This window comes from Mirounga angustirostris, unplaced genomic scaffold (genome assembly GCF_029215605.1).
Source record: "Mirounga angustirostris isolate CCGP_5_RB_7025 unplaced genomic scaffold, mMirAng1.0.hap1 SCAF_49, whole genome shotgun sequence".
Lineage (NCBI taxonomy): Eukaryota > Metazoa > Chordata > Mammalia > Carnivora > Phocidae > Mirounga > Mirounga angustirostris.
The window spans coordinates 260,545-277,470 of record NW_026991757.1 but is presented as its reverse complement, the minus strand read 5'-3'; the positions used below and the strand labels follow the sequence as shown (position 1 = coordinate 277,470).

Sequence of the window (16,926 nt, the reverse complement as noted above, 5' to 3'; positions counted from 1 at the left end):
TGGCTGGGAGTGCGGGGTGGTGTTCTCCAGCCCCGTGACTGGTGCAAGCCTGGAGCGCTTCTGGGGTCCTCGGTCACCTGCCCAGTGGTGCTGGCTGTGCTGAGGGGGCACACCCGGGGAGGGGATGCATACGGAGTGTTTAGGAGCGGGCCCAGCACACGGTGAACGCTGAACAGTGCTACTCATCTGCCTGATTCATTTGCGTTGGCCTCTTTACCCCTTACCTTGATTTTCAGAGCACCGATGCACGTGGTCGCTGTGGTCACTGCCGAGTCAAGGCGGCTTGCACGTGTCCTCTTGGTTGAGTTAAGCGGTTTCTGACACTAGGGGGCACGGAGGTAGTTGGTGAAGACAAGATACACTGATAGGAATTGCAGTTCTGGGTCAGGAGCTGAGCCCCCGTTAGTCTTCTGGTGGCCTTTGTCAGTGGACTAACTTGTGGACATTAAAATCCTACTTCAGAACAAAGCTTTCAGGACTCATGGGGAAAGCGGCTATGCACGGGCAGGAGGAAAGGTTAACATGTAAAAATAAGATTCTTTTGTTGGGTTGGTGCTGTTATGAGTGTTTTCTGTCTTTTGCATTCTGTTTAAGTATCAAATCTCACACCAAAAAGCTTTCAAAGTTAAACAATTACTGGATTTGTATTTAGTGGCAGGAGAAAACACAGCCAGTAAATTGCCTGTTTTTATAAGGCATTTAAGATAGCCGTTCAACCAGCTGTGCCGCCCAGGTACCCCTTCTTGGTTTTTATATATTAGAAAGATTAGCCCTTTATTTTTGATATAAGTTGTATTTTTTTTCCCTTTGATCGTGAGACTGCCAGTTCCTTCCTGAAACCTCTTCTGCCCTTGGCCTTCAGTTTACTCTCTGGCTGCTCTCCTCAGAGGCCTTTGTCCCCTGCCTGTCAGTCATGTTTGTGTCTTGCAGTAGGTGCCCTCCTGTCTTCTTATACCCTCTCTCTGGATGGCCTTGGTCATAACTGAGGCCTCAGTGGGCATCTCTGTGCTGTCTCTGTGCACCTCCAGCTGGGACTCTCCTTGGAGATCCCAGCCGCCTGCCCCATCATTAATAGATCCTGCACTCAGATATCATCTCAGGCTGTGTGGTTCCCAGACTGGACTCAGTAACACACTTTCTCTTGTGACCCTTCTCCTGGGAGTGGCAGAAATCTCTCTCAACCACATCTCCGAACTTCCCTACCTCATACCTAGTGGTTGCTTCTCAGATTCTCGGTGGGGAAATCCATCCTTTTTGTACAAACTGGTGCTCTGAGAAGTTCATGTTGTTCTGGTCTAGGAAGATCTTGCGTGGGGGGTTCAGCGCTCCACTGGACAGCACTACCCTTCAGTCTCTTTGACTTGCTTGGGGTCCACATGTCTTGACTAAATGTTATCCACCTCTGCTCCGAAAAGGGCCATGTTGGTTCACACAGATGGCAACATCCTCCTGGTACATTTGTCCTCCTTATGCCATGTGTCATGGTGCACTTCAGCCCTCCAGGATGGGCCGCAGCAAGCAAAGGCCCCTTTTGCACTTGGGAGATTGTGGTGTCCCCCCAGAAGGCTCCAGTCCTGGAAATGCAGGACAATATGAGCCAGCTGGGCTGTGTTCTTTCTACATAAGTATGGATGTGCTAAGGCTGGGCTTCAACAGTCAGTGACTGCATCATGGCACAGTGGGGTTTGGAAGTCCCAAAGAGCTCTCACCATGAAGGAGTTAAACACCTCTCTTGGTGTTTCAGAAAAAACACTGTCCAATTGTCTGTTTCTATAGCAGAATTCCCAGTGCTCTGAGAGTCCTTAACGGGCATCTAAAACTTAACATGTCCTAGATGGCACTCAAAGTCTTCACACTGGGAGATACTCTGTCAGTGTGCCTTGTCTCTGCCAGCAGGATCAGCACCTCCTGAGCTAATTAAGAGTGAAATGCAGATCTTATTCCCCATTTCCGCTTGCCTCACTCTCCACACCCATGTCATCTGTGATCCACCCAAGAGCGCTTTCAGATGCATTGCCAAGAATGGTCCAGCTCCCACCTGATCTTGCCCCAGCACCAGTGACAAGCAGCTGCTCCCTCTGCAGCCAGAATGCACCTGTTGATCCTGCCTTCTGACCTTGTTGTTTGGTCCTTGGCATCAAAACTCATGTCCTCAGGTAGGAGCTCCCCTTGGGGTGAGCACAGTATTACAGAGAGTTGTCGAATCTCTACGTGGGACACCCGAAACCAGTGTGACCTTGTGTGTCAAGTATGCGGCAATAAAACAAACAACCCCCCTCCCCCAAACTCACGTCCTCAAGCAGAAGCAACCTCAGGGGTCTGCAGGGCCAGACTTGTGGTGTGGAATGAGGGAGGCTGTGGGTGGCACAGCTAGACTGGAGAGCAGATGTGGCCCCATAGGACAGTGGACTGCGGCTGCATGGCACCCGGACCCAGTGTTGTTGGATCTTCCGATTCTGTCAGGAAAAGCTTGAACTGTGGATTTAAAAACTGTAAAATCTCTTTCCCTTTCACAATTCTTTGAACATGCCATCCTCCCGCCTGGTTTTTATTTTATTTTCCCCTCCATTTCCTACCCTTTCTAATGTCCCCCCAGGCCTCTTGGACGCCTGAGTTAATGCCTTTTTGGTTATGCATGTACCCTTGTATGTCATGCAGTGAGGTTTGTGTATACGTGCTTTTCAATTATGTACATATTATCCAGCTATAGATCTGGTGCTTGCACCCCTTGCTTAGGAAAGCTTTAGTATTGATCCCTGTTCATTATATCATCACCCCCATGATGGGCCAGAAGGTGCTTCTAACTCCCACACACAAAGCTGCAATGAGCTCCCTCCCAGCTACCCTCCTTACAGCCCTCAAACTGACCTGGGGCAGGAGTGTCATGCCATGGGATTTGTGTGCTTACTCATACCAAGTGCGGACAGATTGCTGTCCAGAAGAATGTGTCATCGATCTCCACACCCCAGTAGTGCCTTCCACCTGGCCGCACTCATGCCAACCTTTGTATATATACAAAGGGTACAGTGATATGAATTTCCACATTGCATTGTGTACTATTGCCATCTTATCAATAGTATGTCTTTTCATCACCATGGGGTCCTCAGATTTATTTAGGTTTCCCTTTCTTTCAGCAATGTTTTGTAATTTTCAGTGTACAAGCCTTGCACCTTGATTACATCTATTCCTGAGTATTTTGTCAATGTTAATGTTCCCTAAATTGGAATTGTTTTCTTAAATTATTTTTTGGATGATTCATGGCTAATGTATACAAATAAGAGAGATTTTTGTGTGTTGATATTAACTGGCTGTAATCATTTTTTGTTGATTGTTTAGGAAGCTCTCTATATAAGATGATGTCATCTCTGGTCTCTGAATAGACGTAGTTCTACTGTTTTCTTTCACATGTGGATTTCTTGCCTTATCATTCTGGGTAGAACTTCCAGTACGATACTGAGCAATGAGTGAAAGCCAGCATGATGGACTTGTTTGTGATTTCAGAGTAGAGCTGTCAGTCCTCTAAATTGAGCATGATGTTTGATTAGAGTTAGGGTTGGGTTAGGGGTTAGGGTTAGGGTTAAGGGTTCGGTAGGTGACCCTGTGACCCATGCAGCCCCACAGTCAGCATGTTGGAGCCAGGAACACTCCCCCTGTGCTGAGCTCCCGGGCAAACCCTGCAGGTCCCCTCCCCTGGTTGACCCCCTGAAGGTTCTGTCCCCACCTGCCATGAGTTGGAAGTCCCCACAACCTCCTCTTCAGGTTTGGATAATCTGCTCCAGTGGCTCATGGAACTCAGAGAAACATGTGTGATTCTTGGGCACAGCCATGAATCTCAGCTTCTTCATGATGGGGGCAGCCCAGCAGCTGAGTGACCATGCAGGGCTGCCTCTGCTTTTATTTCATTTTTTTTATCAGAAAAGCAAGGGCAGTTGCCTCAAAGCATGGGAAAGGAGGACAAAGGGATGGCAAGTATCCTGAAGCGGTAAAGCAGTCCTGCACCCTCCCCTAGGGGCAGGCACTCAGGGAGGCAGTCATGGGATAAGGGAAAAGTGGGATGTTTGTGCTAGCAAGCACCAGGTGCAGAAAGGGGACCTGAGGGTTACATTCTTTCCTAGCTCCTAACTACTGTGCCCTGCCCCTGGGGATCATGGGATCCTGCTCCTACTGGGCCCTTGCGTTCAATAGTCTGAGAACAGGAACGCTGTTGACCTTTCAGCTGCTTCCACAATCACTCCTGAGGGCTTACAATATATTTTCTAAGAATAATTCCACACTTCCTCCGTGAGGTGGACTACCTGGTATGCACAGAGGTGGACATGAAGTTCTGCGACCACGTGAGTATGGAGATCCTGTCCCCCGTCTTTGGCACCCTGCACCCCGGTTTCTACCAGGCAGCCCGCAAGGACTTCAGCTACGAACATTGGCCACAGTCCCAGGCACACATCCCCAGGGACAAGGGCGACTTTTACTACATGAGGACCTTTTTTGGGGGTCGGTGGTAGAGGTTCACCGACTGACCTTGGCCTGTCACCAGGCAATGGGGGTCAACCTGGCCACTGGGATTGAGGCTGTGTGGCACAATGAGAGCCACCTGAACAGGTACTTGCTGGACCATAAGCCCATTAAGGTGCTGTCCCCAGAGGACCCGTGGGACCCTCAGCTGCTGGGCTGTCCCCGAGAGGACCTGTGGGACCCACAGCTGCTGGGCTGCCCCTGGAGGACCTGTGGGATCCACAGCTGCTGGGCTGCGCCCCATCATGAAGAAGCTGAGATTCATGGCTGTGCCCAAGAATCACCAGGACATCAGCAGTGGTTATTACTTGAGGAGTCATTTTGGTGCCCACCGGGTCTTTCACTTGATATAAGAGATGAGCCCGAAGGAAGGACGTCATCAGTTAGAAAGTACAGACGAAGGTCAGAGTGGAGGTGGGCAAAGGCCTCTTTAACTCAGAGAGCGGGGGAGCCCCGAGCTTCTTCTACACACCTTGCCCTGCTCATCGATTCCAGCTGCCTGGCTCTGAGTTCTGTCCTTTTAATGAACTGGTCATCTAGTAAGTAACATGTTTCTCTGAGTTCCATGAGCCACTGGAGCAGATTATTCAAACCTGAAGAGGAGGTTGTGGGGACTTCCAGTCTGTAGCCCATAGCTCGGAAACAGGGGTGACCTCTCTGCCCAGCCACTGGCTGACCACTGAGTTAACAGCACAGGGATTCAGTGGCCACACACAGCAAAGAATACAGACTTGACAAAGTAAGTTCAGAAAAGTCACTAAGCCAACAGTAGCAACTACAACGAGCAGCAATCATGAAGCCTGGAGTGGGGAAGGTCTGATGTTCAGGATGCTTCCATTATAATATTCATAATCACACCCTGGACTTGTCACTGCGGCCAAGTCCCCCGGCTGGGGCTCAGGTAGCTCCTACATGTTCCACGTGCCTCTCTCTGGCTCCCCCAGCCGTGCACAGTCCTATGCTGCTTCCCAGCAGAGGTCGGTTTTAACCAAAGCCAGGAAGATGGGATGGGTTTTCCTGACTCCCCACCCCCTGCCCCACAGAGCTGCAAGAGAGGAAAAAGTTTTCCTCAACCCTGTTAAGGTCCCCGGCTGAGTCTGGAAATTGACAAAGACAGATGAACAGGAGAAAAGCAAGCAAAATGTATTGATTGCTTTGGTGGGAGCCTCACAAGACCATGAAGACCAGCAGAGGTGACTGGAGCAGACAGCTCTTCTACCTTTTAGACAAAGAAGCAGTCAGTGTGTGAAGAATCGACAGACGCAGGGGTTTGGACTAGGGCTCGTAAACGGTAAAGAAGTAACTAGGAAGATAAGGGTTAGTTTAACCAGGTGTGTGTGTATAGACCCCGTGGTCCTAAATTCCTTGACTCTGGTGATAAGCACGTCATCTCTGTGGTCCGGGGTGAGAAAGTTCCACATGGGAGTCTTCTGACCTGCTTAAGGGAAAAAGGGCTGATGGCTGGGGGTCAGAGAGACCTTCTTGCTTTGCTCTATGCAAAAGTTCTTTTAGCTTCTGTGTTTATTTTGCCAAGGTGCCATATTCGGGGTAGTGTGTCCTGACCCTCACTGGCCTGGTGCTGTATTCTGTCTCCTAGTATCCAGGACATTGGATGTGCTGCTGTGGAAACCTTCCAGCCCTGGGGTAGCCCCTTGTCCAGGGAGGCACCTGCCTCAAGGGGAGGGTCGCTAAGGGTGGCCGCCCCTCCTCAGGGAGATTGGGTGGGAGAATGCAGATCTTAATTCGAGAAACTCTTTATTTCCTGAAAAGGTCTACCTGATAGTGGGATCAAACGGGAGTTCTTTTTTTAGTATTTTGGGGAAGCTTCATCCTTTTCCCAGCATGGGTGTGCCAACCAAAGTCAATTCCAGATGATTTTTACCTATAAACCAGAGATTTTGCAAGAACCTCTCCAGCAGAGAACATGAGGAGAACAGTTTCAAGACCTTAGACAGGCAGAGATTTCCCAGGATGCAAAATATACTAACCGTAGGAACAAACCGGTGACTTAGAAACTATGAAATGAAGAACTGGTTCTCCTTCTTCCATTTCTGGCTAGTGTGCTGGTCTGTGCCTCGATCTCACCTCAGGCAGCTGAAAGGTTGACCTCCCAGGTCAGCTACCACTGAGATGGCTACTGTTTCTAGAAATTCTTCGGGGTGTGGCCGGTTTTCCCCACCTGTGCACTGATCAAGTCGGCGACCTTGGACAGTGGAGCCACGGGTCCTCCAGGCATGGTTCCCCCCACCCCCCAATGCCCCAGTAAAGCCATTCCACTGAGGGTTTAGGGGGACCGGAGCTGCCCCTAGGCAAAAACACCAGAGATTCTCACTGTCCCTACCTGGCCTTCAGATGCTCCTCAGTTACTCCTGTGACTCTGGTGTCTTCCTGGAACCCTGACCTGGCTGTTTTTGGACAGTTTGTCCAGGGGTACCCTCACTTTCTGGGAGGGGGATTTGCTGGAATCCGCAGTGTGTCCTGCAGCCCCACCGGGATCACTTTTTGAAGGCACGTCGCCTGGGCCATCTGAGGACTCAAGACTGTGGGTCTGTGGCTTGGAGGGATTCTGAGCAGCTGGTGGGATTCTGAGCGCTGGTGGGATGGGAGGGCTGCAAGGCCCAGAGGCAGGTTTCCAGAAAGCTGTCTGGGGTCCCCGGCATCCTGCCGTTTTTGAATCAAAGCCCTGAGATCTTTAAAATGCCAGCAACGTTACAGCATGGGCCAGAAAAACAAATGTCCCTGTGCACCCAACACCACCTAAACTATTGGCCATTTCTTGTCACTTGAGTTGAGTAGAAAGGATTGGGAGTCAGGGCTTGAGGGGGGTCCTGGGTCAGACTTTGTGTTTGGGGGACAAAGGTCATCTGGACAAGCTTGTGCTGAGGCTGAGGAGGGGGTCTGTGTGGAGACCCCAGCTGCAGGCACTGCTGTCCAATGATGCCCCCTCAGCCTGACCCAGTGCACCTGCTGCTGGGGGAGAGCCTGCCCCCTCCTCTCTGCCTGAGGGCTCTCTCCTGCACGAGGTGTGCCTCCTCCCCTGACAGTCACTGCCAGCCTGCAGCCTGGGAGGGTGGGAGGGTGGCTACCCCGAGTTCCTGCAGCTGCTGGGGGAGAGCCTGCCCCCTCCTCTCTGCCTGAGGGCTCTCTCTCACACCAGGTGCCTCCTCTCCTGCCAGCCACTGCCAGGCTGCAGCCTGGGAAAGTGGCTATCCCGAGTTCCTCCAGCTGCTGGGGGAGCGCCTGCCCCCTCCTCTCTGCCTGAGGGCTGTATCCTGCACCAGGTGCCTCCTCCCCTGCCAGTCACTGCCAGCCTGCAGCATGGGAGGGTGGATACCCTGAAAACCTCCAGCCCTGTGGACAGAGTCAGTGCAATGTGGTCTCCCAGCAGGTCTGAGCACCAGGCCCGCACATTGCTCACTCTCGTCCTATGGGCTCAATGTGCCACATCCTCCCTCAGGCTCCCTGGGTCCGAGTCCTCCTCTGCTCGTGGACCATCCTTGGCCCAGGCTCCACACGCTGGGACTGGGAGCGGGTCGTCTGGACGTTCTGGACTCTCGCTTCTGTTCCCGTGACACGGGCACAGGACGGCCTCACAGACTGCTCAGAGGAGACTCAGCACAGGACGATGCAGGTCGCTGTAAGGGGAGATGCCAAGTGACCCCAGAGGGAGCGCACAGGCCTTGCAGAAGGCGCTGGGCTCATGGGGCTCAGTGTGGGATGTGGGGGCCCAGCCAAGGGGCATGGGGAATCCTGGTGAGGGCGGCCCTGGCAAGTGGGGGAGGGGGAAGCCACAGAAGGGTCTCAGAAGAGGCAGGAGACAAGGAAGAGGACAGGACAGAGCTTCCCAAGGAAGTCGATGGAAGGATCAAAGGATCACAGAGACCTTTGGGGAAACTCGGAGGCCCTGGAGATGTTGGCTGAAATGCTGTCATTTGGTCAGAAAAATTGTGTCACAACTCCCCAGTTGACACTGGATGATTTACTCTTTGTTGGTTCTAGGAATCAGTGCGTACCTGCCATTAGAACTCACATGGCATGAAGTCTAGGACATACTTACTTTTCATCACTTTTCAGGACGAGATTTTTCTAGAGGAGGTGCTAAACACGGGTCTCTCCATTCTTTTCTTTGTGCGACTGGCCTGTTTCCAGGAGCAGATTCCTAGTGCTCATCGCCAGAGCTAGCCGTGAGGACTGCCCCCCATCACCTCCCACAGTGGACGTGACCATGTGGGTTGGGGGGTGCTCACTAATGAAGCCCCAGTGCTCAGTACCCAGCAGGGACCCCAGATCCTGTGCTGAATGAGGGAGGATGGGAGTGAGGGAAAGAAAGATGGAGGTACGATGGGAGAGAATGAGGGGAGAGAGGGAGAAGGGAAGGGAGGATGGGAGGGAGGCAGGATGGGGAGGGGGAGGGGAGAAAGGCAGGAGGAAAGGGAGGATGGGAGGGGTAGAGGGGGGGAGGGAGGCAGGGAGGATGGGAGGGAGGCAGAGAGGCAGGGAGGGAGGGAGTGGGGGAGGGAAGGGAGGAGTGGAGGGGAAGGAGAGAGGGGGGAATGAATGAGTGAATAAATGACGTAGGGAGGGAGGGAGTGAAACCACAGAAGCTGGATCTGTACCTCAGGAGCCATTATTTGGGGTGAGGTCCGAGGGCATCACAGCCTGGGTCCTGGATGGTGGCTCAGGGCACGTCCATCTGTCCTCCCAGTGCTGACCTTCCTTCTCCTTGGACCCGGTGTCATCCTGGATCCTCTCCACCTCCTCCTCAAACAATTCTCAATGTTCCCAGGAACAGGGTGGCAGGAGGGGTCTCAGGAGGGGCTTCCCGGATCCTGTGCTCCAAATGACAATGTGACAGTGGCTACAGGGCATTCTATCATGAGGACTGGGACCATGGATCCCATCCATCTCCTTGGGCATTAGCGTTGTTGCATTCCCTGCTCTCTCCACCACCGCTGTGATGAACACTCCTGAAAGCAGATCTGTGAAAAACCGAGCCAGAGTTTCCAGGGGTGAGTCCGAGGCCGAGCATGCCAGGTGATGGGTCTCCCAGAGAGGGGTGCCCGTCACCCTTTCCTCCAGGGGACCTGCATTGGACCTCCACTTCCTCACGTTCTCCCCAGACCAGACACCTGCCAGTCTGAGGGTGATGAGCGCTGCCTCTATAGGGTTTCCTTTGCCGGAATCCTTCCCCGGGAGCTCCACATCTCTGACACATATTCCCTGCATGCCTATCCTCCCCCTTGGACTGGCATGTGTTTGGTCTCCATCCCTGTGGAACCCAGTGACTTGGAGCGTGGTTTGTACCAGAGTCAGGTGAAACCTTTCTCTGGCCTTGCTTTGTGGTGTGTCTTCCAGCTTTCTGCGTTTCCCTGGTTTCTGTGTGGGCCACAGGAGTAACCAGCCGTTTCCTGTCTGGGGTCAGGCTGTGGTGTCCCAGCAGGTACAGGGGTCTCTGCCCCGAGATTGTGCCCATAATTCCATTTTTTAAAAAAGATTTTATTTATTTGCGAGAGAGTGTGAGAGGGAGAGAGATCACGAGCAGGGGGAGTGGGAGAGGGAGAAGCAGGGTTCCCATGGAGCAGGGAGCCCAATGCGGGGCTCGATCCCAGGACCCTGAGATCATGACCTGAGCCGAAGATAGATGCTTAACGACTGAGCCACCCAGGCGCCCCTGTGCCCATAATTCCTAAAGTGGCCTCTCTGATTACATCTGATCTGTAATCAATCGGGGATTTTAATATCGAATAAGGGAAATTTTATGACAAATAAACAGAAGAAAACGAGTCCCCTTTGAAAATAGGTGGGCAGACACAAAGGCTCCTATTGCATGATTCCACGTACAGAAACATCCAGAACAAGTAAAAGAATAGGGAGAGAAAGCAGCTTAGGGGTTTCCAGGGTCTGGGCTGGGGGCGAAATGGGCAGGGGGGCTTCTGGTTCGGGGACTCCTTTGAGACATGAGATATTCCGCAGCAATCTTCTGGGGTGTGGTGGCACAGCGTTAGGAATGTACTTATGCTCATCACATGTTCAGTTGAAAACAAGTAATTTTATTTAAAACAAATAATAAACAGTATACAGAACATGAAAATGAACAATATGAACCAGAACAATATGAACCAGAGAGAAAGAACATAGGGGGAGGGGATGAAACAATCTGGCGGGGCGTCGGGGTCCGGCGATGGACCTAAGGGTAATTGTACAAGGAGCTCTCCCCGCAGGGCTGTGGGCTCAGGATGTGGCTCTGGGAGCCCTGCGGGAGCAGGAGTAGGGGCAGGGGTTGGGATAGGGGCAGGGCCAGGGGCAGGGCCAGGTGTAAGAGCAGGGCCAGGGGCAGGGGCAAGGGGAGGGATCGGATCAGCAGTCGTGGCAGGTGCAGGATCTAGGGCAGGACCTGGGTAAGGAGCAGGAACAGGAGCTCCGGCAGGCGCAGGGGCAGGGGCAGCGGCAGAAGGAGCAGGAACAGGAGCTCAGGCAGTGGCAGGGGCAGCAGGTCTGGCAGGGGAAGGGGCAGGAGCAAGAGCAGGAAAAGGAGCAGGAACAGGAGCTCAGGCAGGGGCAGGGGAAGGCACAGAAGCAGGAGCAGGAAAAGGAGCAGGAACAGGAGCTCAGGCAGGGGCAGGGGAAGGGGCAGCAGGTCTGGCAGGGGTAGGGTTATGAGCAGGAGCAGGGTCAGGGACAAGAACAGGAGCTCAGGAAGGGTCAGGGGAAGGGGCAGCGGAGTCTGGCAGGGGCAGGGAGAGGAGCAGGAGAAGGAGCAGGAACCGGAGCTCAGGCAGGGGAAGGGGCAGTGGCTCTGGCAGGGGCAGGGGAAGGGGTAGGAGGAGGATCAGGAGCTGGGTTGGAGCAGTGGCAGGTGCAGGATCCAGGGCAGGAGCTGGGTCAGGGGCAGGATCCAGGGCAGGAGCTGGGTCAGGGGCAGGTGCCAGTTCGTCCTGGTCCGCGTCAGGCTGTCCGTGGGTGGGTGTCAGGTCACCTGCCGGCTCCTGGTCTCTTCCTGCAGTCGCTGCAGGCACCACCCCTCCGTCCAGAGCTGCCGATGGAGTTGGAACCGGGTCTAGCTCCTCAGGTGGTGGGGCAGCTGTGAGAGGAGAAAAGCTCACCCCGAGCCCGCTCTCCGTGGGCCTTTGCGGAGACAGAACCCAGCCCAGGGCCTCCCAGAGAAGCCGCAGCCAGGAAGGAGCCCTCCCTGGGGTGTCTCCCCGACTGCAGTCCACCCGCTGGATGCTCTGCGCCCAGTCTTTGCTCCAGGCCCCACACCAGCCTCTGGGGGCTCGTCCCTGTGGGGCCAGCACCGACCCATCCCCACACACCACAAACACCCAGCCCCAGCCTTCTCACCCTCAGGCTCGGTCTCCGTGGGCTCTGGCTCCTGGACCACTGTCCGGTGACCAACCACCTGGGACAGTGGTCTGGGGGGTGTTGGAGGTCTTCCCCGGCAATCCCCAGCACTTGTTTTGGGGGATGCCTGTGGGGTCAACCCCTCCGTCAGGGAGGAGGGCATGTCCGCCAGCTGCCTCGGGAGGTCATCCGTGGCCTTCTGCAAAGACAGGGACGGGTAGCCGGCTGGAGGCATCACAGCCCTGCCCGGCCATCCTCACTGTCCCACTGCCCAGTCCCCCTGCTGCTCCCAGATCAGACACAGACCTGTGAGTGCACAGCCCTGCACCCGGGATGCACTGACCCATCCCTGCAGGGCTATCGGGATAAACCCTGGGTAGAAGGGGCAGCGCCCCCACACCCCATCCCACCCAGCCAGCCTTGACCTTGAACATGACCTGCCCACTGGGAATCTGACCCCTCATCAGTCTGCTCCTGCTCAAGGTGGCCCCACCCCGCATGAGCCCTCTTTACACACACACAGACACACACAGACACACACGCACGCACACGCACACTCACGCACACTCACACACAGACACACACAGACACACACACACAGAGGGGGGCCTGGGGCTGCACAGGCAGATCAGAGCGTGTGGGGCTGGGTGGCAGGCTCTGGGCCTCCTGGTGTCACCTTTCTGTCCTTCCGGCCAAATGGCCAGAGGCTGTGGGGAGCCCTGATTCGACATCCCCAGCGGGGGACAGTGTTTGCAGGCCGCTCTTTCTTCAGCCTGCAGCGTCCAGATTTGGGGAAGCAGCACCCGAACATGCTTTTTGTTGGAGGGTCTCCAAAGAAATGAGCTGGGCAGGGGGCTGTCTCTGGAATGTGGGTGCCTGGTTACCGGGGTTCCAAATTCTGTTGGGCTCTGTTGTCAGGGAAGTGAGGTCACCAGTGCCTGGGGTCCCCTTACCCAACTTCCTCCTCACACAAGACCCCCGCCCGAGGGCCCCCTCCCCCGGCTGCTCAATGCTCCCCCTCCCCCCATGCCCCATCCATACAGTGACTCCCTCAAATGGTTCTAGTTAAGTTGACATTTCTAACCTGGTAGGAGTGAAGAGCAGATTGCTGCTGCACATCTTCAAGTGTGATATCGGTCATTTCATTTGGCATTAGTGTACAATGTATTTAGTGAATATCCACTCTCTACCAGGTAGTATAGATTGGTCTCTTGAATTCCGTGTTGACACCTTCTGAGCAGGAGCTTGGGAGTTAGGACAGATGCTGAATGGAAGACTCACACTTAATGTTTGTGATTTTTTCCTCTTATGTGTCATATGCATATACACACAAGATATGGTATATCTAGTAGTAAACCTTGGCATTCATTTAAATGATCACTTATCCTTTTCTATGCTGGTTGCCTAGGGGAATCTGATTGGATGCTCAGTCATAGTGTATCTTTCTCATATCTGATTTATATGTTTGGTTTTTTTCTCTTATTTTTCTTTCTATTTGATTAGTCTCATTAGACATGTATTTTTTTAATTATAACTAATAATCCAAGGTTATTTTTGGTTAAGTGTGGAATATTAGTAAATTATTAGTAAAAATTAAGTACTCTACTGAACGCTAATCTTAGAAAACTATGTTATGTAAGAACATTATGGTTATATTTTACTCACCAAGTTATTGAATTTTGCTAATAATTTAATATTTGCAAAGCAGTTTCAGAGACTATCAGTATAAAAAGATCATGTGAATTTCTAAATTTAGTTAAATGTTTTTAATTCTATAAAATACTTCGTTCCATTATTGATGGTCTTTGAGTTTCTTTCGTAAGTTTTTATATTGTGAATTGGAACTTCTCGATAACCCTAGAAATGAAAATTGGAATACTGGGTAAAAAGCACATTAGTCATTTATCACTGATTTCTTAAGCTTGGCATTACAAACATAGAGAACTACTCTGAGTTCTTCATCCGCTTATTTAATTTCATTTTTATAAGCCATTCCTCTTAAATACTTTGTATTCCTAGACTTCCTCAAATGGTACCCCGGTTCAGCATTCAGCAGTTCAACCCCAAAGGTTTTCTGCAGAATACTAGAATAATATGAAATATAAAAACACATCAGCACATTTAGTATTTAGCTGACCTTTGGACTCATGGGTTAGATCTGAGGAAGGTAGAAATCAAAAAAGCTATTTGATCTCCAAAACTTTATCTGTTGATCAGCCCTGAGAAGGACACTGACAGATAGATATCCAGTTTATTGATGGCAGGTGTTAAGTGAGTTGTTTTTCTTCCGTTTGAAGAGGAACTCAGGTTCTATAATTGGTTTCATTCAAACTATTAATTTTTTTATGTGTAATCAGGCAAGTTTAGATCAAATTAGAGAAAGGCATCTTGAGTCAAAGCCAACTTCAAAGTTTATATAGATAAGAAATCCTTATTGTCTTCTTGGACTAAATTATTTTAAAATACAGGCAATCTGGGATCCAGTGTCTATGGCCGGGCTTCAGGAGGCCATTGATGTTCCCAGTAATTTTATGTCAAAGTTGGTATGTGACTTTATTTCTCTAAGGATAATCCATTGGAAACCTGTGGGTTTTTCTCTCTGGTAAGAATTTATGAATATATTTTTTAGAAGATTTATTTATCCATTTTAGAGAGAAAGAGCAGAGGGGAGGGGCAGAAGGAGAGCGAGAAAGAATCCCAAGCAGACTCTGCGCTGAGCACAGGACCTAATGCGGGGCTTGATTTCATGACTTAGAGACCATGACTGAGCCAAAACCAAAAGCCTGGATGCTCAACCAACTGCGCCACCCAGGCACCCCAAAATTTATGAATATTTTAAGTGGATAATGAAAATTAGTATAGTAGTTTTAAAAAATCTGCCTTATAAATCATACTAACCTAGAATACAGGTAAAGTATACAACAATTTCTTTTAACATAATACACTTTTTAATGAGTTGCCCCATTGTCCTTTTCTTAGTACTGTTCTTATTTTCCTTTTTCTTTTGTAGGGCTGAGATGCTTCTAGATCAGTACCGAAAGAAGTCAAAGCTCTTCCGTACTACAGTTGTCCTGGCCCCACTAGGAGATGATTTTCGCTACTGTGAACGCATAGAATGGGATCATCAGTATAAGAATTATCAGCTGCTTTTTGATTATATGAATTCTCATCCTGAGTATAATGTTAAGGTAATTTGAAAATATTTAATTATGATACTGTATTTGAAGTTGAGCCTTCATTATTAAATGAGGCTAAAACACAACAGCCTTAGTTTCTTTGTCCCACATCCCAATATTTCCTAGAATATGTAGTTTGTATGTAAGAGTGTAGTTCTTAAAGAGGAAAATTATCTAGTACTATAGTTGCATTTCTGAAGTTGTCCCTTTCCCCCCATTCCTACAGCATTAAAGAGACTTTACTTTTATGTAGTTGTAAATATGCACCTACTAAGTTGTGATCTTCAGTTTTCAGTGATGTCCTGTTTTTCTACCAGCATCAAAAGTTTGTTTCTCTGACGGCTGCATCCTTGTGATTTTAGTAATGTGACGGGCAATGCAGATGAACGTGTCATGAATTTTGCAAATTAATGTCTTGTGTCCAGAGAATACACTAGCATCTTTCTTAGTTGAGAAGACTTCCAAAAATAATCATTTACCTGTAGTTCTTTCTCTTTTTTTTTTCCCCTTTTGGAAAATTTTGAATGTACCCTAAAGTTTTGAGAACAACTTAAGTACCCTTCCCCTGACCCCTGCCTCCCCATATCCATAGCTCAGCTACCACATTGATCAACTCGAGGTCACTCTCACTTCAGCTGTGCCTCACTGTCCTCTCTCACCCTCTCCCAGGGATTATTTTGGAGGAAATAGTAGTCATGTAGTTTCATCTGTAACCATTTCATTATGTATCTAAATGATAAGGACTCTGTTTAAAAATACAATCATAATGCCACTATTATATTTAAAAAATTAACAATAATTCAATATTATCATATATACAGATAGATTCAGATTTTCCTGATCACATACAGGCATTTTCTTTTAAGCATATGTTTCATGAGTCAGGATTCAAACAAGAGTCCTATATTAGACCCTATATGAGAAAATTACCCAATGTGTTTATCATATTCACATACTAACCTATGAGACAGTAGAATATTTGTGGAAATACTACAGAAAGGAAGAGATGTTACTGTTTAGGAAATTAGAAAGCTGATGATAGGTCACATTTTATGTAGGGAGAATTCAAGTTTATTAAGTAAATGTAAATAATATTAAATAGTTAAATAAACTTAAATAAAATGCCAGGTGTATTCAAGATACTTACAACTGAATTTCTACCAAATTATGAACTTTAGGTCTATGTTTAAATCATCTCTATAATCTCCTCAAAGATGAAGCTGATACACAAACATTTACTTAGGGGATGGCATATGCAGATGGGTATTTTATCCCTAAGTACATCTTCCTAGTGAATGGTTTTGAGATCCATAAAAGGATCTACCACTCATTCAAAAGAATTAAAGTACTGATTTTTGTATTTTACCTATTTCCTTCTTTGCCCAGTAGGGCAATTTGTAAAGTCACTTTAAAAAGCATCCAACTCTTGATTTTGGTTCAGGTCATGGTCTCAGGGTCACATACTTAAGATTTCCTTCTTGTATCATTTCAAAAGAAAAAACACTAACCATGATGATAGAAGGGAAAATAAGGTTACTTTTGTAAGATTTGGCAATGATTTGAATGAGCGGGGGGGGGGGGGCAGGGGGAGGGGAGAGAGAGACTCTCAAGCAGACTCTGTACTGAGTGCGGAGCCCAATGTGAAGCTCATTCTCATGACCCTGAGATCATGACCTGAACCAAAATCAAGAGTTGGATTTCTTAACCAACTGAGCCATCCAGGCGCCCCACAGTATATTCAATTTTAATACTGTATATTATCTTTAATATCCATTTGATAAATACATCACGATTTGTCCATTGTATTATTGATGGACATTTGGGTTGTTTCCAAGTTTTGTGTATTACAAATAAAGCCATTTTGAATATTTTGTGCATGTTTTTATATACATGTATG

At 49.6% G+C, this 16,926-nt stretch overlaps 1 pseudogene; it reads left to right on the top strand.

Moving 5' to 3' along the window:
- Window positions 1-16,926, top strand: part of LOC123842729 (alpha-mannosidase 2-like) — a 119,120-nt pseudogene that overhangs the window by 25,894 nt on the left and 76,300 nt on the right.